Source organism: Agelaius tricolor, unplaced genomic scaffold, assembly GCF_023055355.1.
Source record: "Agelaius tricolor isolate 1412-34295 unplaced genomic scaffold, bAgeTri1.0.p SCAF_8, whole genome shotgun sequence".
Classification (NCBI taxonomy): domain Eukaryota; kingdom Metazoa; phylum Chordata; class Aves; order Passeriformes; family Icteridae; genus Agelaius; species Agelaius tricolor.
This window is the reverse complement of record NW_027269268.1, coordinates 7,645,122-7,670,761: the sequence shown is the minus strand read 5'-3', so window position 1 is coordinate 7,670,761 and position 25,640 is coordinate 7,645,122. Positions and strand designations below refer to the sequence as shown.

The following is a 25,640-nucleotide window of genomic DNA, read 5'->3' as shown; positions in this document are numbered from 1 at the left end:
ACTCTACTCCCCATCTGCCAGTGGAAAATAGGGGAAATTATTTTTGATACTTACAAACCCATGAGGAAGAAATAACAAAGAAGCAGCTAATGCAACAAAATTACCTTTCTATTTTCCAGAACAGTTAATGGCTTAAGGTGTAGATGAGGTAAAAAAAAAGACCCCTTTCTGCTGTTAATGTCAACTAGGTAGAGATGTGTCTGATGTTACAAGATTAAACTGATAGTAATTAACAAATTAATGGCAAATCCTATAAAAATGTCTTTGAGTCTTGATTTGCCATCAACAAATGTTCAGTAAGACTACCTCTGGAATTTTTTGCTTTGGAAGATACATTTATGTCTATGCTTTGATGCATTTGTCCTCAGCATTCTCTAGACAATATCCCTGCTCTTGGAATCATCTTATCTTTTCAGTTCAGTTGCATTATCTTAGAGGGAAAAGGATATGTTTTAAGTGTATCATCAGAATGCTAAATCATAGCTAGAATGAATGTTCATTTTTTGGTTTTCTTATTTTTTTTAATATGAATATTTGTCCAGGATGCCCTAATAGTGAAAACCTCACCAAGGGTGCTGTTAAAGGTGCCTACCCCACATCTGTTTTCCAGAGAGCAGTTTGCCTTTCAGAGAAAGATTTGTGGATATGGGGGTTTGGGGGTAATGGAGACTCTTTGTGATGTCAGTCTCAATTCAGACTTAACAGGGTTTGAACACAGGTAAATTCAGAGTATTAAGAAAAGGAAAAGCTCTCTTTAATAAAATTGGAAGTACTGTAGGGTCCAGCATGTCACTGGGTGGACTAAAGGATGAAGTTCTGGTTTTAAAATCAAAAAGCATTATGAGAAGTAGTCCAGGAATCAAACCTAATGTCTGAATCCCACTGATTTCAGAGTTCCAAGCAGTCAGAACATTGTCCAAATTTGTTTTCAAAATCCTAATGCCATGGAACAGACCAGAAAGTACACCTATGTTCTCAAAGCAGGAGTAGTCTGAGGATTTTAGTGCATGGCTTTCTGCAATGACAGTTAGTTGAAGGATTATTGTGATTCTCTACATAAAGGAAAACGCTAATTTTTGGCAAAGTGCAGAACTCCCATGTTTTTCATCAGAAAGGAGAAAAATAACATCTTGAACAACACTGCAACTCAATTCCATGCTGCTGGCTGCAGGTGGGTCAGTGGGATGATGCTGGTCAGGTTTCAGCACACTTGTACTCATCAATTTTAGCTTTCTGACATTTTGTCACAAGCACAAGAGAGGGTTAGTGGACAGAACAAATTACAACATGCATTGCTAAAATAATTCATCTGCCAACGTTGTCATGTGATTTCTGCAATACATGAAGGCTGTTTTAATTTCCCTTCTTGGCCATAATTATGAGCATGAGCAAACTAACAGGACCACCAAGCCATCCATCACTTTTAGTGCTGGATTTCTAAGCAGTTATCACACACACATGTGCTGCAAAAAATTTACTACCACTGTTGTGACACTAAATCCAGGACTGTGAACGTACATCGAGTTTGCACTGTGTTGCAACCAATTCACAGGAACATCCAGCAACTGGGGAGGACGAAAATAAATTTTAAAATCCGAATGTGCAGTGTTACAGAAGGAAGACAAGGAGCTTGGTTGTCCCAGCTCTGTGTTAGATCAGATCCCTCACCTTACTTAATGTCACACTCGTCTTGCTCCTCTGAATGCGGTATTGCAGAGCTGTAGCAGCAGAGCAGCCTTGGAATTTTTCTTCACTCTGCTGGTGTGCCACAGACACAGCTCCCTTCAGCGAGGAGGACGCACGGTGCAGGTGAACAGTGACACCTAAAGGCACAAATGCACTCAAGGCTCCAGCAAGGGCAAACTTCAGCGAGCTCTTCAGCCTATAAATCATCAGCTTGTTGGATTTCTTCTCCAGCCAGATGGACCCTGGACAGTTCATCGTGGACTTAATGGTCTGGAGCATTTCTTAGATGCTCCAGGTTTAGGGACAACACATAATTCTACTTTTTCAGTAAGTTTTTGTTAATTTTTTCTTCCCTTTCCAATAGTTTTTCTGTATGGTAGAGTGTAAAAGGCTCCCTGTAGCTCAGGGGAAGACAAGAAAGGTGGTCAAGTGAACAGAACTGAGGGGTAGAAGAGAGTGGTGCTTAAACCAGTTGGGGGTCTGGGTAGATTTAGGCACCCTCAGTCTCTTTAAAACTGTTTGGAGTCCTGAAAGTAAGAGGCCAAAAAGAATTCAGACAATTACCTTTTATGCATTTTTAACTCTTTTGTCTGTGACCAACTAGAAATTATGTAGTGGAAACTTCTTCCAACAGAACATGCAAAGCTGCATCCAAATAGATAATTTATGTTAGGATATTCCTCTTCCCTTTAGATAGCTCAACCATCAGACAGCAGGACAGCTGGACAGCACTGCCATTTTGGGAAATTCCTTTGTGTTGAGTTATTTTCAAACCTACGCTCTTTTTGTTTTCATGTTCACTTTAACACAAAGGTATTTTCTGGGCAATTTGTGCCAGTGCCTTATCACTCCCACAGTAAAGAATTTCTTCCCAATATCTTAACCTAAACCCATCCTTTTTCAGTTTAAAGCCACTCCCCCTTGTCCTGTCCCTGTCCTACCTTAGTCCCCTCCAACTCTTTTGTGGGCCTCTTTAGGTACTGAAAGGGGCTCTAAGGTGTCCCCAGGGCCTTCTCCTGTCCAGGCTGAACAACCCCAGCTCCCTCAGCCTGTCTCCATGGGAGGGGTGCTCCAGACCTCTGATCACCTCCATGGCCTCCCCTGACTCATTCCAATGAGTTCTGAGCTGAGCACTCCCAAGCTGGACACAGCACTGCAGATGGGGTCTCACCAGTACCACCAAACTATAGAGATCAATCTTATCCTAATATTAATTAATTAATAATTATCCCTTACCTCTATAATGACTTGTTTAGCAGTGGAAACAGCCAATGACTACTAGTAATAGGCTAAACTTTCATTTAAATCTGTACAATTGAACCTGCTGCTCCCACATAGAGCAAACATTTTAAAACTTACACATCTTGCCAAGTGATACAGCTTTTCATCTTCTGTTTTATGCTGTAGTGCATTTATTTATTAGAGGCTACTCCATCAGCTCAGGAAATGATTTCTCTTAAAAATAATAGCATTCAGTAATTATCACATCTCTCATTTCACCATGTCAGAGAAGCCATTTGAAATGATGATCACATGCAAATTCCTGCTACATTGCCTGCAAGAAGTGTATTACAAGTAAAGAAAAAAATATTGTAGCATTAACATTGCAATTTTGCTATGAGGAGCTAATGATTTGCACTAACTAGTGAAGTCCATGCAAGAAATTCATATTGTCATCGATTTGATGTTTGAGGTGGTCTAGAGTTAATGTTCAGGGAACAGGTACATAACACAGCAAATGCACACAAGAGAACTCTCTTTTTTTCTTCATTGAAGAGGAAGAACAGTCAGAGTAATAACAACATAGCCACTAACTGAAAAAGTGCAATTCATTCAACAAGCCAAATGAAAAATATTTCCTTACCAAACTTTTTTGTAAAATAGAATCCAGCAAGGCCTGTCTCAGGCAGTGAGTTTCTGTCAGGTGTTTCTTCAAGCAGGAATTACCTCTTATCTGTGCTATGTGTGTGTGAGTTAGTTGTATCACAGTGCTTCGTATGTTCAAAGGCAAGTTAGAAAAGTAAATGACTTTGCATGTAGGCAGCAGTTCATGACAATTAGTGTGGTGTAAGGAGAAAATATCCCTGGAAACATTTTGGCACAATAGCTTTTTCTTTTTTTCTTACAACACAACACTGAAATAAGGGTGTATTCTTGCCCCCAGGTCCCAGCAATGCAGAGGATATTTTATGTTCTCTTTCCTCCACTTTTTTTAACTGCTGAGGAGCACAATTATTTCAGTAGCATTAACAAAACCATCTACCACAGTGGCATTTTTTTTGCAATAATCAACCCAAATGAACTGATATACTGGACTGATGAGTAGCTGGTTGAAACAGCCCTGATACTACAGGCAATTAGGTTGCCGATGCTGTGTTCAGCATTTTGATCTGATGAATAAATACCTGACAACCTGACAGCCAGTTTCAGTCATCACTCTTTTAGGAAATACCAAGTTTAATGAGCATAATGAACAAAACAACACCTGCAAATGGGAAACAGTCTCCCTGTAGGCAAGTGGCTGTTAATAACACCAAATCAGAACTTCACCTTCAGCCAAGGTCAGAAGCTGGTTAAATGCCACGTGAGGTTTTGGAGCTTTAGGCTTTTGTTACCATGTGTAAGATTACCCCTAAAACAGGGTACACACAGGAAGGCACATCAGGGTAAGGAAAGAGGGAGAGCTGGGAGTGGCCAACACATTGTCCCACTGTGTGAATACAGGTGTGATAGTTTTGCACCTCAGAGAAGCAGTGGATTCCCCATCACTCCATGGCAGGAGGAGTTCTTTGATTCTCTGTGGTGCTCTGTGAACAATTGCTGGTTTGGTGGTTGTGGCCTTTGATGCCAAATAATTTGACTTGTAGGTTTTGCTTCAGTTGGTAACATAATATTTTCCCTGAGGTTCAGTAGTGGGAACTGGAATGTTTATTGTCACACAGGCTAAGAAGTAATCCATGCTTTGCCTGTGGGAGGCCTCTTCTAACAAACTCACACGGTTCTGACCTACCCATTCAAAGAGTTTCAAAATTAAAAGACTAAGGCAGGCAGCTCTTAAGGCTGGGAAAGAAAATTACTGTTCTTCCACTGAGCAGGACTTAAAATAGCAATTAAAAGGACTAATGTGACAGTGAAAAAGTATGGGAGGTATATCCTATAAAGTACCCTTTAAAGTTTAGCTCTTTCCCTCCACACTAAAATCTTGTCTTGGCCTTTCAGGACAAAATGCTGTAGGAGCAGTGTTCACTAGTGAGATGCATTAGTCTCTTCCTCATCTCAGTCATGGATATCACAGCAGAATAGAGCTAAAACCTCCGTGAGAAAGGGAAATTCAGGTACTTGCTGCACTAATTTCTGTGCCTCAGACCTCATGTGTACATTCTCCTTCACTAACACCACTCACTCAAGATCCCCTCTTCAAACAAAAACTCCTCCTTCACTGTCTAAGAGGAGATTTGGCTGACCAAGGTCAGAATCAAGGTCAAGCCTTATACAGAGATGAACACTGAGAAAGAAACTCCTTATCTGGTGAGGCTTAAGTGTAATTATTTTCTGTAATGTAACTAAATAAATAGCAACTCAGATGGTTTTGGCTCATTTTTTTTTTAACGGATAGTGACTGATTTTTTTGTGTGTGTGAGAAGGAGTTAAGTGCAGTTTCTCTACAGTAGTATGGTGCAAGAGTCTGACAGCTCCATCTTTTTCTCTGCTCCCTGCAATCCAACTGCCACCAGATTTTCAAAAAAGTATAATAATTTCAGAAAATTACTTACATGTGTCTTCCATCCTGAACTAATTATATTTCTTTTTAGAAGAAAAAACCAAAAAGGGGCTCAAGATTTTAAAATTTTTCTCTATGGATAACTCTGTATGTGACTTAAAAGCAAGTCTTTGAAATCAGTCATGCACTTTCACCTCTCAAGCCTTGCTTTGCAAGGGTATCATTATAATCAAATGAAGTGCAGCCATGTTTGGCAATTGCACTGTGGAAGACAGAGAAGTAAATGAAAAATACTTTGTCTTCCAATGTAGATATACTGGATATAGTCAATTTCTGTGCTGTGGCAATACTCTGGTAGTAAACACTTGACATGATACCATATTTTCAGCCACTTCTTTTACAGGACAATTGAAGATTGAGTAATATACTGAAGGAGAAAATAATTTACTGCCAGGGTTAACTCTATTTTGTTTATTTTCAAATACTTTGATATTGGGGAATAGCATAAAAATGTTGCCTATACTTACTCCAGTGCTTTGATTACAACTGGGTTATTTTAGCTACTGAAATCCATTTACAACCACAAGTCACTTTGTCTTTCCTCCAGACATTGTTCATAAATACTTTTTATACAAAGCTGTGACTTTATTCAATGAGAGATTTGATTAGAATGGAAATAGGAAGGTACTCTCAGTATAAAAAAAAAAAAATTCGTATTTTATCTTGGTCATTTGTTTTCTTGTAATTTTGGTTAGGATACTAGATATAAATGAAATGTCTAGCATTTCCAACCTTTGGCTGAAGTTTCAACACCACCAGGAAATTAAATCAGGTTTTATTGAGGGAAATCTCATTCTGTGTTGGCATTAGATTTTTACAAAACTATTGGTGAAAACAGCACAACTTTAAGGTTGTACACTTGCATAATGGCTCTGTTATCCACAGCACCACGGGACTCCCTGCTTCTCTTAGCTAGAAGTGCTACAAATCAGAACAGGCCGTCTGAGGGTGTTATTTAATCAAGCTGCAAATTCAGTCTCCAACATTTGGAGCTAAACTTCCCGAGATGGCTACAACTCCACTTAAATCATGTGCAGGAATTCAATCACCTCCCTCTTCCCTACCTGTTTTTATCAGAGACAAGAAGTTGTCCTAGGGGTTGCAAATAACAACACTATGATGTGCATTAAATTACTTTTTTATGCTGATGAAGCAAATAATTTTTTATTATACTGCACATAGTGTGAAATAAATTTGATTGGACCTCCCTGCACTTAAGAATCTGTAAAGTTGGATATCATCTCATTATAAATTATAACAAGTTAGCTTGCATACCTACAGAATGGAGAAACAGAGGTAAGGGATTTGTTATTAACTCATTTATGGATGCTAAAGCACGCAGAAGCCAGCAAGAGAATGCAGGTAAATTTAACTACCACAAAAGTAAAAGAGGGTACAGAGGAAATACATCCATGAAAATATTTTGTATGAATAGTACTGGAATTTCAGCTACACCTTCTGCTTATTTAAACATCATTACAGGACCATGGGGTTATTGCTGAAACCTGCCTGTTCTGGAGTTGGTCACAGCATTCATGTTAATGGTGTGCTACCTGTGCCAAGAAAGTGCAGCTTCACTGCAAGTACTTGAAACAGATTATATAGAATATAACCCAGGCTAAACACCCAAATCATGCAGACAGCAAAATATTAGACTGAAAGATTAAATAGCATGCTAATTTCAAATGCATTTGTGAGACTATCTGCTTTTGTTCATTATTTGCTTTAACAATGAAACAGATGAACAGGGCGAAAAGGGAGCTGCTTTGTTTCCTTCAGACCAGAACAGATGCACATCACATGCTGCAGTCCTTTGTGTAAAGAAATATATTGTAATCTGCAACATTCCCAAGACAAAATGAACAAAATCAGCAGAGTTTCAGATTTCTTTTTTTGAACATTTAACTACTTGTCTGTGGAACAGGTTTGCAGTAAATCATGTTTCTGAGGCAGAAAAGAGTACCTGCAGTGTTAAGGCACTTATAAGTGGGCAAGTACATTGATACCTGCTTTTGGATATCCATTTTGATAGCATTCCACAATAGAAAGCTTTCCAGAAGTGTCATAAAAAATATCCTCTGAGCCCCTTCTTGGGTAATAATGACACAACCAATGCTAACAAAGACGTCAGTCTGTTTTAGCAGGCACAGTTAATCAGTGCAACTCCATTGCCTTCAGTGGCAGTATTTGTGGCAGTATCAGTCAATTAACTTACTTGGAATATCTCCTTTCAGAGAAAAACCACACTGAATTCCATCTTCTAAAACAGAATAATTCTTATTATGTTTCCTATGCTTCATACCGTATTTGAACATCAGAGGTATTAGATAGAAAGACAAATGGCATTGGAGTAGACTAATGCACTTCAAACAAAAAAAATGCTTTGAAATTATATCTTCTCTGTATAAAATAAAGTGGATGCTGCACCATTGGTGAAAGCAACTCCCAGCCTGAGCAGGACAGAAAAGAGATGGAAAGAGATGAGCTGGTGGATGGAAATATACAGAATGTTTCAAGTCAAAAGATGAAACAAGTCTGTAGAGAATTACAAACCCATGAGCAGCAAGCATTACTTGAGCAAAAAAGGCAACCAAGAGTGAAGTCACCTCATCTGCACTCCTGGAGAAAGAGTGTGGACAAGCCACAGAACTGTAACCTCCCCGGATCTGGGAATGTTTAGGTTCCGAGGGCAGGTCACATGGACGTTTCATGTGGGGCACTACTAGGAGTCCTTTATCTCCAGTGAAGTCTCCTGCACCATATCAATTTACACCAGGGAAGGAGACTGAGCTGCAGGGATGTAACAGGAAACCCCTGCTGTAGGTTGGAGTGAGGTGAGAGGAAGTTAATGTGCACAACTCAAATGACTGCTGATTTGCTGATGGCTCATGTACTTAGTGTTTAAGATCCCCATACAGGTTGCTTTGTTTCTTAATTTTTGCTCGAGAAAGTGAAAGGACAACTCTTAACCACAAAGGATTTGGGAATTAAAAAATACTTGCCCACAGAGTGAAATTTTGAAAGTGATTCCTTTTTTTGCCTTTTCCAAACTACATCATAGACTGCTTTGGTTCTCCCTGGTTTTCTTTTGGTAAGTACCTCTCTTCTCAGTAACATCTTATACATAGCAACACTCAAAGGACTCCAATTTAAGGCCCAACAAGAAAGAAAATTTTGGTTTTTCTTACTTGCCATCTATATGTACTTCTACCTCCCAAATTTGGGGGCCTGCTCATGGAAGAGCGACCACTGCATTTGGCTTGGGTTTGCAGTCACTTGGTCTGCTAGAATAATGTCAAATACCCAAAGTACACGGGCTCATATTTAGTTATACAGCTGCTGATCAGACCACTTAAAAAATAATTTCACAGTTTACATACAGAGAAGTCTTAAATTAGAGGGCAGACCTCTCTGGCTAAATCCTTCAGAAACTTTTGAGCTAATGTAGTTCCAATTCTCAGCCTCGTTCCACTAACCAGGTAAGTTGAATATTGTGACACTGACCAGCCTACTGTCAAAAAGAAAACCTTTGATTCATATTAAAATTGAGTAATGTCATGTCAGCTTCTCTTTCGAATAAAGAAAAATTACAATATTGGAACCTCTCAGGCTTTCCTAGAGAAAATACACTGCTCATATTGGAATAGAGCAGCCATACCAGTAGGGAATATAAATCTAAAAAACTATTTTTAAAATACTAATATTTTTCTCCAGGAACAGATAAATTCTGCAATTTTCAGCAATCTTCAGAGAAAATTATTTCAATAAGTTATATTTTTATTCCCACTATTATACAGCTTAAAAAATATGGGGTTTTCCCCTCTGGTGATTTCATACCTAATGCATTCCCACAGTTATCTAGCAATGATAATTTCACTAAGATTAAAATAAGAAATGAAAAATATATTTTTTTCATATTTTGTTTCCTGAATGTGCAGAACATATGGCTGAGTTTGCTTGTTCAAATCTCTGCCTGATAAGCCTTAGAGACAATGGGTCTATCTAAAAGTTGTAGAGGAAACAATTGACGCCAGAGAGTTTCCTGTAACAGAAGAGAGACTTCTCTCCAGGCACATTCAGCTAAGGGCTTGATCCAATAGTACAGCTTAACACTCTTATTTTAGGCTTCCTTTTAAACTCTCATTCAAACCAGGTAATTTAGAGACAGATTTGGTCACACTGAATTTGAGTGCATTCCCCTGAATTATTTTTTTTCCTATTAGTCTGCTGTCCTTGAAGTTGTCAGGGTACATCTCAATGGACCTCTGGTACATGAGGGTCAGAAAATATGCTGTGGCCTATATTTTTCTCTGTAAATAATGGCAGTTTCCCAATTCTGACCTCAGGTAGACTGACTATGATATGTACCACAGGGAACTAAGTGTTATTTGTAGTTGTGCAATACATAATCCAAGTCATAAAAGCACTCTATTAATGACAACTTTTTTTTTCCTCCATCTTAAATTGGTAATGTGGTTATGATTTGCTGTCATGGCATGCTGTGTGATTTGGACATATCCCTCCAACATTTTTTGCATTCATGGTAGGTGTGCCTTCCCTAGAGCACTATGATTTTCTCTTTCCATGCAATGGGATAAATTACATTGAGATGTTGACAATACCATCAAATCCTAGCTCAAGAAACAGAAAAAAAGATTCCATGTTTCTCACTTAGATGAAAAGGTAATATTTTCAAAATCTTCTTTTATTTTAGAATTAGATTATTCTTAACACCAGTGGTGATAAAAGACAGAGAATATCTCATGGGTAGCTGTGTTATTATCCAAGCACCACGTCACAGATTGTCCCTTTCAGACACCGAGCAAGCACTGGAGTTAGCAGACTTTCCTCTTGCCAGCTGTACAGTTCTGTCCCTGTTCACTGATGGCATGGAGTCCTGGGGTTAACATTGAAGAGAAGGTATTTGAAGTGCTTGTGAGTTTAATGATACTATAAAAAGACCCCATGCTGTTGCTTCAGTTCACCCTGCATTTCTCCCATTAATGGATTCAGCCAAAGTTGTGTGGATCTGATGATGCCTGATTGTAATTGACATAAGAAGATGCATCCCTGAGTGTAAAGCAGCCGGATTTTAATTAGTCATGTGATAAGTAAGGACATGTGGTATATTTTGTGCTTGGGTTTTTAAAAACACAAGCTGCCAAACAAAAAGAATGAGATACAGTTTCTTTGGTTTTTAGGTGGCTCCTGCACGCTAGGTAGTATCGAGTCAAAGAGTGGCAACTTCAGAACAGCAGAGGCTACTCTAAAGATACAACATTCTTATGCTCTGACTGCATTTGTACACACTAAATTTGCTTGCAAATGTAGCCTGAAATGCTCCTTGTGTGCAATGCCCTGTAATTTTTAAACATGCTGAGTAAAGATTTTATTTAAAAGCATAAAGTAGTGGTTCCACCATAAGGAAGTACTTTACAAAGAAGCCCTTTGAAATTTAAATAAGATAGTCTTCTACCGAACAATCTCCACAGTTGCAGGGAGAAAAGGGCATGTTTTAAATTAAAAAAAAATACAGGACTCTCTATGGAAGGTAGTAAGTGAAAATAGATGATTAACTACTGCTATATGTAGCCAGAGGAAAACCTTCCAGAAGAGCAAGGGTCTGATTCCTTCTGACTACCAGCTCTTCTGGAGGAAGAATGTGGGATTGGGAACCAAAGCTTTACACCAAGTCAGCACTTTGCACCAAGTTTTCTGCATAACCCTGAATATATCAAGCCATGCCTCAGCTTTTTTTTCTTTGAAATGTAGATAATTTTACTCTTCCATGTGTTGTGAGATTTAGCAAATCCCATATAGCCACCTGCTTTGAAACCTTCAAGAGGCAGGAGTTAAAAATGCCAAAATATTATCAGGCATACATAAAAATATATAATTAGTACTATAAAGGCAGAATTGAAAATTAAGCAATTCATTAACACTTCACCCCAATTGTCAAGTGTTTCCTTCACAGGGATTAAAGGATGACCTGTCTCTGAGAAGTAAGAAACTTTTCCAAGGGCGTGTTTCTGTTACAAATTGTTTCCTGTCTCTGCTTGTTCTAAAAGTAATTTATGGCCAGGAGATACTAAAGAAATTTCTCTTTGGGGCTAATAACTTTTAGCAAATCTGTTTATGTTTCAAGTTGTGGAAATACATAGTACAAAAGAAGCATGAGGAAGACTGTCCACACTGCTCCATCTGCTTTGTGCTTCAAAAATACTTTCCAGTTAACAAAGCAGTAAAACATTACTAAGAGAAGCAGTGTGACACAACTAAATGGAAGCTGGAAAGAATTGTCCAAAAATTATTACATAATTATATTAATCAATATAATTTTTTAAATCACCAAAATATGAAACTTTCAAAAGCTGTTCACATGCAATTTTCACAGAAGTCAGCTAGAGTGGCTGGCCTGTGTATTACTAGAGATAAAATTTACCAGGATGAAGGGATGCCATTCACTCTGTGGGAGGAGTTCTCTTCTTCAAAAGTATTTCTTTCTTTTTAAAAGACATTTGATTTAAAATCCATGAGAGCAAAACTAATTGATAATGACTTTTGCAAGAAAAGAGTAAAATTACCATGAAAGCTTGGTGTTAATAAGCAATTAAGAAAGCAAGGTAAAATCCTGATAAAAATGCTTGCACAAATGCAAAAGCACATACTTATTATTGCTTATTATTCCAATAAAATTAAAAGCAATCCACTTCAGTGGGTGAAACTGTTTGAAAAGGTTAACTTCTAGGGTGGAACTCTGTCCCTTCAGTATGACAAAACAGCTTTTTACCTAGTCAAAACAAACTTATCATCAGATACCTCTGCACATAGCTTTTAAAAGCACAGTTTTGTACAAAAAAATTTTAAAAGTATATTAAATTAATCCTTATTATTACATAGGACACAAGAAAACTTTTTGGTGAAATTAGTTCACAGCTTTTTATGGCAAATGTGAATAGAAATATAAATTACAATGGTTTATAGAGTAAATAGGTGTCACAGTAATTGTCAGCTACAGTCAAATTATGGTCACTGTAACTTCAATGCAAAACTGGACTAGTTCCACAGATTTCAATGTAATTACTCTGGAACAATTCTGGTAGAACTCTTGTGGAGAATGATACCCTTAAGTGATTTTCAGGCAGGCAGAAGAGATTTCTAGGAGTATGAAAAGAAATTCAAGCACCATTACTGCGAGTACAATATTTCAGTGTCATCAGATATATTTTCTTATTTTTGTTTTCTTCTGACTCTTTGATAGCTCCTTTAGTAGTTTATACAGGGATTCTACTTCTTTAATTCTACATTTCTCTTGCTATGTTCTCCCGGAGTCTATCTCCAAACTTTTTTTTGCTGGTTTTCCAAAGCATTTAATTACTCAACAAACATGTTTGCATCAGCCAATCTTATTATTATCTCTTCATCCACAGATATTTTCACCTTTACTGAAATATTTCATCACCTGTAATGTCAGACATTTGTTTATGTACCTTTGGCTGCTACTAGGAAATGCAAGGACCCTGGTATTGCCTCTGTAAAGACGGCACTGGGAACATAAAAAAATCATGAAGAAAATATTGAGCACAATTTTCAGGACCCAAGAGTTTGTTACATTGTTGCTACAACCAGTGTCCCTGAGTGAATGCTATCCATAACAGAAACTGAAAAAAAGAAAACCTTACAGATGTCAACAATCAGTGGTAAAAAAGTTAGGAAAAAGAGGGTTGAGTTATGTTAATTTGGTTTGCTAACTTTTACTGGATTTACCACCTTTTAAAGAAAAGCACTGCAATTACTACATTCAGATCTCATCCCTTCCAGTTAGGCTTAAGATCCCCCATCTGAATATGCACATATTTGCTAGTCAAAAATAGCAAAATCATGCAATCCTTAAAGATGAATATGAACAACTTAGTTTCCAGCCATTTCTGTCACCTTAGCAAAAACACCCGAGGAATTCCAACAGCTCGGGAAGAGTAATAAAGCCATGCACACACTGCAAATGTTGGATTGTTTGCCTGCAGACAGCCACCTACTGAAACTGTCATTGTGCAACTTTCCTTGCATGAAACCAAAACCCAAAAACAAATTTGGGGATGACCCCCAAATCACAGAACTCACCACTAGATAAAAAGCATTTCTTGTTGACCTGTGAGTACTGAAGATCACAGCCAAACAGAAAGCTGTCATTTGTACAAGTTACTTCTTCTCTGTTTGAGGGAGCCATGGAGCTCTCAGCAGAAGCTGTGCTATCACTTGCACACAGGATGATGCCAAGTTGCATTACAGCAAGAGGAATGAATTGATTGAAGACAAACACAATGCTTGTAGATGCTGGAGAGCTACAACAGAAGAATATTCAAAATCCACAATGCCTGGCCTTTACAATTTGGTCAGCAGAGAGATGTCAATTATAGAGTTATAGAAATAATAGAAACACGAAAATTTTGGAAAAAAAAAAATCTTTTTTCTCTGTGCCCCCCTGTGCCCCTGGCAACTTGTCTAGACTTTGGTCTGTCCCTCCATACAATCTAGCTACTGTTGATGTGAGAGCCTTTTCTTCCAAACAGGCTGCAGTCTGGGACAGCCTTTGTGTATTCCTCAGCCTTGGTGACCCTTCATCTCATTTCAAACCTCAGATGAAAACAAGTCCTTTTCTCCTACTCTCCTTACACATTCTAATGTCTCTCTTCCGCTTCTCTGATTTAACTCTTCACTGTAATATTCCTGAACAAAACCTTCATTAAGATAGACTCCAAAGTTAAATGCAGAGAGGGCCAGTTCAAACAAGTAGTTTCTGTCTGGGCAAGATTGTTCTCTACTGTATATTTACTACTATTTCAACCAGTCTGGTTTTAAGTATCTAGAGCTAATTAGCTCCTGTAAATTAGATTTTCTTGAAGATTATCCTCAAGAGCTAAAAGTCTTGGTGTAAGAACTACTTTCCTAGTGAACTTCCTTTTTTTTTTTTTTCCTACAAGATACCAATATTCCCAAATATATCTCATGCCTCTTTTTTTTTGCAACAGTGATGATATAGGGCCAACAGGAGCACTGGCACAGACTTCACTGGCACTAACCTACAAATAGATTTTATTGCAGATGGGGACTGAAAATACTTCCTCCCACTGGCACTGAGCCTCATCAAATGTTTGTAGGCAGCGTTTTCCCTATCTCTTGATTGTCATTTAGCCAAAGAATATAAAATGGCCAATAGTTCTAAAGGCATCTGTGAATCAAGCTGCCAAAGTTCAGATACCACTTGTTCTGTACTTTTTGAAAATGAGGTCCCCATTTGTGCACCAAAACAGGGAAACACCCAAAATTAATTGTCGCTTTTGAAAATCCCAGACAGTCACTGTACTGTCTTAATATTTTCCAGAGATTTAATCTTTGTGGGAGCTATTTCCTTTTGCTGCTTCTTTCTGAGCCACTCATGTAATTTGCTTAGGATCTTTTAGATAATATAAGGACAACACCTAATACAGACAAACAGAATGTGCTTTCTGGGCCAAGTGTGTGAATTACTGTAAGATGCCCCTATGTTGGGCTTTTTTCTTTTTTCTTTTTTATGGCTTTCATTAATCACAAGGTTTGAATTGTCAGACTTAGTCTCCCTCTAAACTGACCTTTACATGTACACTGCAGCAGGCCACACAATTTTTGGTTCTCAGTTGCCTACACTCTTGAGCTTAAGGGATGATTCTGTCCAGTTTATGTACAGGTTTTGTCCTAGTACACAGTCGAGGTGTGGCCAGACATGCATCCCAAACCAGGAACTTGGAGGTGCTCTTGAACCTCCCAGTTTAGGCATAGATAGAGACCCAACTTTGTATTAAGGAAGTTTTAACATGAACAGTAGATAATATAAATTGGCTTTTTTTGTTGTTGTTTTTTTTTTTTTAAGCAAAGTTGCACTACATTAAACATAAGCTATAAGTAAATGATGCAAGATTTTGATGGTGGAGTAATTGGAGGACATTTATTTACCAGACAATCTCTTCAGAGGAAAATTTAATGTTTGCATCTCTGGTTAGCATGGAAACTTCCTCGGAACAGCTAAGGAAAAAGTCACACTCAGGAATCTCTTAAGTACTGGAATGTCAATCTTTGCAGTAAATGCGTTGTGTTCACAACAAATCCAGAGGCACCACACTGACAAAAGCCATTTCATTTTCCCACAGTGGAGGCATTCCAAGGCATCAGTCTTTGTGCACACGCTACGTCTTTCTTTTAGCCAGTGATGTAAGAAGTTTCTAAAGTAATGGCATTGTTTTCCATGTATTTGCATCCCTGTAAAATGCACAGTAGATGAAGATGGTAATTATATTTTTCATTGATCCTAAGCTCCAAGTTTCCTTGTTGAAATGTTTAATTAAAAATATAATCAAATAGTCTAATGAGATAATTGTTAAGGCATTCACATACATTTGACAAGACCAAGGAAAATGCTGTCCCAAACAGATGCTCATTAGGAGAATGAAGAACAAGGAAATAAATCTTCTTTTGAGGAAAGTAAATTACAATCAAATTTACAGTCTTTTAAGGGAGATGACTCTCTGGGGAGGAGACTTGTATATTGAGAGGTGTGTTCTAGTACAAGTATACAATATTTACTGGTTATATAGGTTGGGTTTTAACACCTCCCCGAGTCCTGCTTCATTCATTCTGTTTCCTTGAGTTAATAATGCACCTTTGCAGAAAATCATATTCCTACAAAGAATTCTTTCTGTGGCCTACCTTCAAATAAAGTGAAGACAGAATATATAGTGGCATGGGTTAGGTCCACTATAAATTGGTTTGAAGTGTGGAAACAGAGTTTTAAGATGAAATCTATTACAGATCATTAACATATTAAAAACTCTCTTTCAGTGAGACAGTGACCTGTAGAAAGAGGAGGTGCCATAGAATGTATAAATGTACAGGGACCAAAATGAGCTCCTTTTGGGAATGTGCATACCAATACAGTCAGTTCACCTTAAAATGTAAGCAGATAGTTATCAACTTAAAGAACTTGTATTACAAGAAAATTATATTTAAATTACATAACTAACAAGCTCTCAGATTACTGTAGCCTCTTACTATGTAAATTAGTTTTACTACTCATGTTTATTTTTGTTATGATTTACACAAAGTCCCTGACACTATTAGTTATGGCAGACTGACTTTTATGCTGAGTCCTTAACACTTTGGTTAAAACAAAGCAATTGGTATTTTACTAGGAAACAGTTACAGTCAAATATTTTTATTTACTTTAAAGCGACTGCTCTCACAATGTTTTAATTTTTTTTTTTCAAACAGAAATTACTCTTCCAGACTATCATTCTGAAAGTTTGTTTTTGCACAGCCCGAATTTGGGGCATTATTCTTTGCAACTAAAAGTGCTATTTTGTGACCATTTTCTTCCAGAGTCCGGCTCCACAGAGAGAGCTACTACAAAAACTCCAGAGGAACCCGGCGGGGAAGCTCCAACCCCACTGCACAAGTGGGCAGTGGGTTCCCACAGAGCATTTCACATTCGAAGTGGAAAAAGAAGCCTTAAAAAAAAAAAAAAACGCAACCCACCCCAACTTTTCACCTCATGAAGTGGACCTTTCCCTCACCAAAGTTTGTCTGACAGCTATGAACAATTGGCCGCGTTTGAAAGCTTTGGCATTAAGGCTTTTGTTCAAGTTTGCGGACCAAGACTTCCAGCTGAACAGCGAAGGTCTGGGAGCAGCCAGATCATCCCCGGGAAAAAAAAAAAAAAAAAAGGAAACAAAAGAAAAAAAATCGCCTTTGGGGCCAAGAACGGGGCTGAAGTTCGCCCCCAGGAGAGCCAAGTCCCGAGTCAACCCTCAAGTGGCTGTGGAGCTGCGGCCGGACCCTGAGGGCGGGAAGGGGCCGGGACCGGGGCCGGGGCCGGTCGGGGCGCGGAGGGAGCGGGCGGGGCCGGGCGTGTGTCGGCATCTTCCCCGCCGCCCCGGGGGCGGGAGGGAGAGAGAGAGAGGGAGAGAGAGCGAGAGAGAGAGCGGGAGGAGAAGGGAGAGACAGAGGGAGGGGAGGAAGGCGCGGCGCTCGGGGGCGGAGGGCGGTGCGCGCCGCCTCCCCGCGCTGCTGCTGGCGGCCCTGAGGGGCAGCGACCGGAGGAGCGGAGCGGGCAGCGGGAGCGCCGGGCCGGCGGGGCCGGGAGGCCGCGTGCGAGCCCGCAGGTACCGGGGCACCGGCAGGGGCGGCTGCGGGCCGGCCGGGCACGGCGGGAGGGAGGGAAGGAGGGAAGGAGGGAGCCGCGGGGCGGGGAGCGCCGCCGCTCCCGCCCTCTCCGCGCCGGGTCTGGCGGCCGGCGGGGAGGAGATGCTGCTCCGCGCTCCCAGCGCAGCCCTGCGCCGCCGCTCCGGGCGAAGCTCCGCGCTGCTCGGCTCCGTGGCCGCCCTGCGAGCGCGGACGGCGGCTCCAGAGCGGCGGTAGGTGCGCGGCTCCCGCTCCGAGCGGGGCAGCCATCCCGGCTGCGGCTTTCCCGGAGGGATGGGGGCTCTCCCGGAGGGATGGCCGCCGGTGGGCGTGGGAGCGCCTGGCTTTGGTTCTCGGATCGCGGCGGGGCCGGCGGCGGGGTGTGGGAGAGGTGCGGAAAGGCCGCACGCAGCGGCGGGGGATGTTGGTGCTCCCAGCGGGACTCGCAGCCCCGGTGCCGTGGGGTCGGGCTGGGCGCTCGGCAGCAGCGGGACACGCTCTGCCGGCCGAGAAGGGCTTGGGTTTGCCTGCGCCAGCCAAACAAAGCAGCCCCCGCGGCCCTCGGACTTGTTAACAGAGAGGAAACTTTTTCCTCATTAACGTTTTTGGAGGAGCAGAAATGAAGGATAAATCTGTTGGCCGGTGATGAGAAATAGCGTAGGTTTCATTGGCTTTTTATCTCCCAGCAATCGACACCTCCGCAGACCGCAGGATAATCTCTCTCATATTCTAGATTGTGTCATTCTCTTTAAATTGCATGTTTAAAACAACAAAGGCAGTGACTTCATAGGGAACCGCCAGGAGCTGTTCCGTACCCCTCCTGTTTACTGGGGAAACATTTGGGAACCGGTTTGGTTTTGTAGGTAGGATCAGAAGTAAATGTAGGACATGGAAACTGTAAGGTTGGTTGCAGGTAATCTGTGTCTAGCCATCTTATTAAGGTGTGAGTTTTGGAGAAGGGAATATGAAAGTCTTTGCATGTGGAACTAGCTGGGGCAGTAACCGTGATCAGTTCCTGAAACCTTTTCAGGGAAGAGGACGTGTTTTGTGAAACTGTGCAGCGAAACTGGGTCACAATGCACAGACATTTTCCTGAGGGTAGAACCTCGTGTGAGAAATCTGTATATTGAATATATACATTCCGAGGTGTCATGACTCCCAGGTCATTAGTTTGGGCTCAGGTTGCTGAAATGGTGACGTTCAGTGCCCATTCCAGAGCAGGACTGCCGTCACTGTTCACATCAGAGCATCAGGCCTCTGACTGAACGTCACCTGTGCAAGTTGGTCTTTGGATGGCCAGAAATAGGATCTAAAGACATTTCTGCAAGAGTTAGAATCAGCCTCAATAGAGGTACAAATGAGAAAACAGACACTTTGGGTCTTGTGCAAGAAATATTGATGAGGAAAGAGTAAATCTAGTCAGAGGATCTTTTGGTGGTGCAGTTACAACAGAATTTGCTACCGCTCCTAGTGCTATCAATTGGACATATCTGTTCAGTTTCACATGCAGCAGATGCGTTTCACTTGGAGTATTTTTGTTTACCTGCCAACAAGCATGTCTTTCCATGAACAGTTCTAGAATTTAAGCAGTAATTTAAGGAAAGAAGAGAATGACAGCAAGAAAGAGAAAAATATACAGTCTAACTTTTCAAGATACTTTATTACTCATTTTTAACCTAACAACCCTGTTTGGTGAGTGGAAAGGCACATAATGTATTCCTTCCATAACGAGGCTATTTTTTTTCCTTTTGTTGTGCATGATAAAGAAAAAGAACCTTATTTAGATCAGAGTTTTTATATTGATTTTTTCCTAATCAGAGTGTGGTGGTTTGGTTTTTTTTTTAAGTTGAAGGTACAGTCAAAGTAAACGCTTTCAAATATACCAGATGTAAAAGGAGACGGGCTGTATCACAGGGTGTTGTTCTAACAGCTTAATTAAGAAAACCCCTCTTAATTCCAAGACTGTAGTTGAGTGGAATTGAGGGCTGTGAGAACCCCAGGCTCAAGGATATTTGAGTGGATGGAAGAGCGAGGAAGTATCTGTGTGAAAAGATGGGGCAGAATGTTAAAGCACAAGTGAGTACACTGGGTGTATTTTCAGCAGGATAACAGAGCCTGGTGAAAGGATGTGACCCAGTAGTTTATTTACAGCTTCAGAGGCCTTTGAAAGTAAAAATGGACTGTGTGGATGAGTGGTAAATAGCCACTGTGACTGCTCATCATGACCAGTGATAACTTGTGCATAGCATTGTAACTTGTGCGAAGCATTGGCATTTTCAGTGCCTTGAAGGGAAGCACTGAAGAAGTCCAGGAAAGGGAGGAGATTGGATTCCTGAGACTGGGAAGCTACCAGGGCATAAATGTTACCTGTTCTGGTGGCAGGAAATTGTAGTGTCTTTGCTTTTTTTTTTCCCTTTATGGTGGGATTTTTTCAGCCATGTGATTAACACAGACTGACTATCACAGAGAAGGCCTGAAAGTAAAAATGCAGTCTTTTAGCTGTTCACTTCTTAAAGAGCACAGCAGGGCAAATATTTTTATTTTTACATCTGGAACAGAAATTATTTGGCACATAGCTATTTTTCTTCCAACCAAATGCAGGTATGAACAATAATAATTAGTGGTTGTATGGTACAATAAATCTTCAAAGTGCCTTCAAATCTTAATCAGCAAACCTTAATAGCATGCTATTCCTGCAAGGGAGGTAAGTAATTAGATAAAATGAGACTGGGCAGACTCTTAAATAGAGTTTATTGTTGAAGTGCCTGTCAGTTTCACAAAGCTCTTCTTTATCACTGAGGTCTCTGAATGCTGCCATACTTAAACGGCTTCAAATATTTATATGTTGGAATACACGACATTATGGCCTAGAGGGCCTTGTTAATATTGACATTCTCTTGTTCAAAGTTCTTCACAGTGAAGGACACCTTGCACTCAAGAGCCTCTGTAGTGGTTGTTCCAGAGTACCTGTGAAGACTTATTAACCTGAACAAGAGTAAGGTCAGCTCTTTAAGAGGAATGATTTTCTTCGGCTTTCCAGTTTACTTGCGTGACAAGCCTGGAACCTTTAGTCCACTATGGTGAAACTCAAAGTGATTTTGCCAGTAGTTTGTTAAACCTAAGAACATTAAGTATTGCTGTATTTTTGGAAAGAGTGTTGGTTATCAGCTCAATAGACTGTCACTTTTTTCCCTCTGCTCACAGAAAAATTTGACTGGAATTTTACTGTTTCAAAGTGAGCTAGTCAGTGAGACTAAAAGATTGAAAAGCAAGTCCTGGTGTAGGGTGTCATGGTGCAGAAAATATTGGTAGGCAGTTGCCCCAAGCTGTCGCTTACATGGGACGAGCGTGGATGGAAAGCTGTGAATACCAGGGTAAGTTAATGTTGTATGTCGCCAGTTAACTATTAATGAAATCTGTGCATCTGTAAAGAAGGGTGGAACTTCTGAAAGAAGTGTTTCCCAGCCCCACCTCCTCCTGAAGTACAGAGAAGGAAGCTGGCATTTACAGATGGGAAGGGCACAAGACGACTCTTTGGTGCCGTTTTTATTTCATCTGGGCTTCTCTTTCTCCTGTGCCACTTAAATACCTGGTGAGGAACCAGGCATGTCCTTTGTGCATCATTATCTATTCAAATGCTTTCATAAAAGGCAATTAATTGAGTAGGTTGCCTTGGGACAATGATATGCCCTGTGAGTTTGAAATCCAATTGGTTAGGATAGAGATCTGCTCCAGTTATGACACTGTAGAAAGAATAACAGACGTGGGAAGGCTTTGTTCTCAGGGTTTCATCTGTCCTTTATCTTTTATGTGTAAATTAAATATGCCACAGAAATGTCTGCAAGTATTATGTCAAGAATTAAAGGAGACCTGGTATTAAAACTGCTCATTTTTGATTGCTGGTATTTATAGGGAATACTGTAGTTTTGCAGGATGTTGAGTATTAAGGATGTGCAGGTGGTAAGGTAATTCATGTCAGATTTAGGACTAGGTGCTATGTTAGCTCCTGATTTCTGCTTCAAACAATTGGTCATTAAATTTGGTGAGATGGGACACTTGGAAAAGCGACAAAAGTTTTATCTCCTGCTTTGCAGCTAAAATTAAAGCTCAGGGAGAACTGACTGACCTAAAAATGATGAAAATTTAAGTGCACAGGTTTGAACTGAACACAAACCTCTTAATGAACTAATCTGATGCGGTCAAAAACATCATGCTTTTTTAGCAGACTTTGAGACTTTTAATTTCTGTGTGCTTCTGCCTTGTCAGCAGAAGGACATGATTTTCTGGGGTATCATGGTTTCTTTATCCAACTCTGGTGAAATTTTTTTGTGTGTATGTGTTTCTTGGGCGTTGTCTTCCTAAAGAGCATTCATCTGTATCTGTGGGGGAAACATGGGTGGGACCATTCTATAGAGATGGCTGAAGTTTTTGAAAGTGAATCTGAAGATGGCTTTCATGTGGTGTTGACATCTTCTCGGAGTATTTGTATGTAGTGTGGGTACTTGGCTTCAGGCATGTGCAGAGAGGTACATTGGAAATGGTGTATCTGAAGTCTGGCTTTTTTAGAAAAGTAGATCTGGAGCTGAAGTCTTTATGGGTGGCTTTTCTTGAGCAACGCTCTTGCAGGTGATTTATATTTGTGCTGTAAGCTTGAAATTGATGCTGAGCTTGTTAGGAAACCCCCCTGTTTATTTCTCAAGTAAAAGAACTTAAGAAGAGGCTTTTTCTTATCAGATTTGTCCTTGGAAGCTTTTCCCCTTGTTTGATGAGGAGAGAAGGCTGTTAGAGCATACAAATGCCTGATTTTTTGATGTGCTTTTCATCATAGTGAAAGCTGATAAATCAGTGGAAATACCAGGTTCTTGTGTGTTTCACATCCAGTTTGACAGCAGCTGTTAAAGCTTTTTTGGCTACATCTGTATATGTACAGAGGTGCAGCTGATGTTCTTAGCAGGCAGATGGGTAATCTTCCAGGCACACTCCAGGATATCCTTGTGTGTTGGAATCTTAGCACCATGCTGTGTGCTGTATGAAACTAACAATAAATACGAGTTCATTGCAGTAGCACAGTTGCAACAATGTTGTTGAAATTGTTGCATTTTTTGTTGACTTAAATGCTGTTTCAGAAATAGCATTGAAAGGCATAAAGATTTGTTAATGTAAACAATTTTCGTGTAAAGTTGCATGCTTGGAGATGGAAGGGTCTCTGAGTCTCGTGTCTGTTTTATAGTCTCTACCTTTATTCATGTCACAGCCAGTGTTCTAGTCATGTAGTGGGCAGGCCCTCAAAACCTGTTAGAGAAGGTTTAGAAAGAAAGAGAAGGTTTAGAAAATCTGTTAGAAGGTTAGAAAAAAAACCCCAAGGAACTGAGTGCAAAGGTTTTCTAAGTAATTGCTGAGTACAGACAGAACAGGGTTTATCTCATAATCTCTAGGGGTATAGAGACTCTCATTTGCAGCTCCTTGTTTGCACAGGGGAATTGGTTCCCAGTGATTAATTTTATGCTTGAGATAAGGTTTTTTCCCTTTTAATATTAATTTCTTCAGCATCTCAATAGCATGGGCATATTGCACCGTGTTTTTTCCAGTTTTCAGATAGACATGAATGGCTACATGGAGGGCATAAAAACCCACCCCAATAAACCTGTGACGCACATGGTTCCAGGGCTTTCTTAGGGTCACCAGGGAAAGGTAATGGGTCTTGACTCATAAAACCTTGTCTGTTCTACCCTGTAGGACGTTAGTGTTGAAATATTAACTACAAAATTTCAAACTTGTGAGCAACATTATTTAGTGTTGAAATGTGTTCCATCTTCCTTGTTGGGACTGTTGACTTTTTCTGCTAACTGCTTCTATATATTGTTATTTTTAAAAATGAAATCTATGACTAAAGACAGAGCTAAATTAAAGTCTGAAACTTCAGTTGTTAGAAATAGTTAAGCTTCCTGGCAAAGTCATGCCTGGTTTAAATGGTGATAGATTTGGACTTGGATATTGCCTTAAGCAATAGAGGGGTGAAAAAATGAAGCATGTGGATGTTTAACCATGTCATACACAGACAGTCTACCTAGTTTGCTTATCAGGGTATCAGTGCTGTAAAATATCTTGCTGGGTTTTCTTCTCTCACCACAATTCATCAAGGGCCAGCATTATGTTATTACTGATTTTACCCATTTCTCTCTTCACAGAACTAAGTGTTTCAGCAGAGAAAAGACAGAGAAGGGAAATGGAGCAGAAGTTTTGCCTTTTGGTACCTTTACTGTAAAGTCAGAAAATCCCCTCCTAGTGCTTAGGATTATGACCAGTGGAATAATAGCTCTCTTTTCTCAAGTCAGTGTAAAAGCTGTATTTGCCTTCAATGAATTAACTTGGGAGTTTGAATCCCAGGCAAGCAAATGGTCGATAGGATGGTCCAAGTACTGCTTTTATCCTTTGCTTTTTAATGTCAGTGAGGAACAGCACACGTGGTGCTTGGAGAGACATCTCTGTAGTATGTGTCATTGACTGGACAATTGTGTGGTTAATTTGATGTGAAGCTATCCTTCCAGCAGCCTAATTAAAGACTGTGTGGAACTTCCTTAAATGGGATGCTTCAACAGGTGATAAGTACTGGTTTCTCCTTCAGGGGATTTGTTATGGTATGTCTTTCAAGTGCCTTAGTGTGTTTTAACCATTTTTCAGTGATTGAGACGCATTTTCTGTTTGTTCTTCTGAAGCCAGTTTGCTTTCAACTTCTATAAGTCTTGAAATTGGACTTCTTCACATTAATTTGACGTTTAGGAAATAAATGTGCCTGTATGCATGCATGATGCAGAGATTTATTTGTTAATAAGCTTCCTGTGCACTTTTCGGTAAAGGATTTACCTTGGGTAGGTTTCTAGGAGGAAAGAGATTCTGTCCAGCCTTCATAGACTCTGTATTTTAGACTTTTCATGTAACTTCAATCTTCCTTTGTGTTCCTAGACCAGTGCCTTGCACCTGAAGGGCTTTTCTCTTAACCATTAGAGACAGAGCTTCAGAAACACCTGAACAAATATTCAGCTTATTAATTAGTGTTAGAAAACTGTACAGAAAGTGGCAGCAAAAAATAATAGTGCAGCTAATGAATCCACTGAAATATTAAAAAAATATGTTGCAGTCTAGGGAAAACTTAAATTTTGATGATATTTTTCCATAAAAATAACTTTGACATTTATGGTTGATGTCTGAATTGGTACACCCTGAAGAGCAATGAGGCTCTCCCTACTAACTTCACTGGAAATTTGAGTGGGATGAAAGTGGAATGCAAATGCTATTGACATCCTTATTGATACATAACATCACAGTAGATGATGCAGTATATGTCTGTATGTCCATAAATTAACAGTGCTCTGTACAGGAAGAGCAGCTGTGGGCTGTCAAATGGCTTATATCTGAAAAAAGAAGAAATTATTTTACATGGTAGCAAGAATACCTGTAAAGCATCTGGAAAATTTTGACCTAGAAGGTCTAGCTTGTGAAAACTGTTAGAAAAACATTAATTTTTGGAGGAGCACACAGTCTAGAACAAAAGGAAGGTGGGGTAAAGAAGTGGGGGAGAAAGAAAGGCTTGGGCTCATTCAAGATGTGCTGGCACATCTTCAGTTCCCTCTAGTTCAGATTTATGGGCTTTGCAAGAATGTCCTTATCTCATGTGCTGGTGGTGGGGGCTTCTGTGAGCTGAGGTTTCTTCCTCATAAAGATTGGGATGAGTTTTCAGGCCTTCATTGCTGCAAGTACTTTTGGTGTTCCCAGCTTAGTGGTTATGTGTTTAAGGTCTTCAAGGGTTAATAATTATCTGATTTCTCTCTGTGGTTCTTTATTTGTTTGTTTTCTTGGTTTTTTGTAGGTTTTTAAGAACTATTTATCCTCTTACCCATTTTTATTGTAAGGTTTTTCAGACTCTGAAAATCAGAAGTTTGTCTGGGAAGTCTTGCTACAGTGA

The 25,640-nt window shown here is 39.9% G+C and overlaps 1 protein-coding gene across 6 annotated transcripts in view; it reads left to right on the top strand.

The window, feature by feature from the left end:
* Nucleotides 1–17,497: 17,497 nt before the first annotated feature.
* PTPN13 (protein tyrosine phosphatase non-receptor type 13) overlaps nucleotides 17,498–25,640 on the top strand; it is a 112,931-nt gene continuing 104,788 nt past the window's right edge. For 3 of the 6 annotated variants that reach the window (XM_071431529.1, XM_071431528.1, XM_071431526.1), the window contains exon 1: nucleotides 17,502–17,658. The gene's annotated coding sequence lies outside the window, so the exon portion shown is untranslated. Of the gene's footprint in view, nucleotides 17,659–17,783; nucleotides 17,915–25,640 lie in introns of those variants that run through there. The other 3 variants (XM_071431532.1, XM_071431527.1, XM_071431531.1) reach the window with 3 other exon arrangements.